Raw genomic sequence first — 1,044 nt, 5'->3', positions numbered from 1 at the left:
TTTGCAACCAGAGCTTATTTTAATGATGTTTAGGACATGCAAGAAACACTTTCCTGGGTTTTTTATGTGTGAAATATGTTGTTTGTTTGTTTTTGTTTTGTAGGTATTGTACTCATGATGCCATGTTCATGACCAAAAACCTGTCATGAAAATGTGGTCTTATTTCCTTCCTACATGGACTACAGCACCTCCATGCAGCCTCCCCCCTCTCCACAAGTAGGGGAATAGTGCACTAAAGCGTTATGGGCATTCAGCAATCCAGTTAAGCCCTAGTCAAACACACATAGGCCCTACTTCATTATTTTTCTGGCCAAGGGTGCAAATTTAAAATTGTGCTACTGTTATCTACTACAAATACCATTAGCATTGAGTGACTGTAGTTTCTTCCAGCAGTGAAATGTCCCTTTATATTAAGTAAAGAAGATGAAGAAAATGTAGAAGAAAAAAGTACTTTTTCCACCACTGATTACAATCATTGTAAATGAAAGCAATATTGATCTGATGAACTTCAACTGTTATGTCAGAAAGCTGTGCTGTGTCAACATTTCTCTATACTGGCCGTCCTGACTTCCTCATCTCCACCTGAGTGTTTCCAACAAGGTCAACGCACTCTCTCTGTTTGCAGCATATCTTCCCTTGTTTACTTTATACCTCCCATTCACTATATCTCTGTCTGTTATTCTAGGACTATTTGAGAAAATACCTACGGTGAATCGATCATGTGTATCAAGTGAATTTGAACCATAGCGATGATTTGTTTGGCTGAGCAAAGTACATATTGAAAGTACATATGCAAAGTACATATTGGTTGGATGGCACTTACACCCGCCTTCTAATGAGCGCAAAATCTGTCTTCGAAGAGCCACCCATCGACTAATCTAATATACGGCAACCTTCCCCATGTTTCTTCACTGGTCCGATCCAGAAGAACACAGTTTGCCGGCCACTGCTACAGAGCTGACAATGAGGTTATATCTTCCCTTCTTCTCTGGAATCCTGCCTCAGGGTGGACCAGAGGTAGAAAGCTGCCATTCCCTGATGTCA

This window comes from Protomyctophum parallelum (assembly GCF_964188405.1).
Source record: "Protomyctophum parallelum genome assembly, chromosome: 14".
NCBI lineage: Eukaryota > Metazoa > Chordata > Actinopteri > Myctophiformes > Myctophidae > Protomyctophum > Protomyctophum parallelum.
This window is presented reverse-complemented; position numbering follows the sequence as displayed.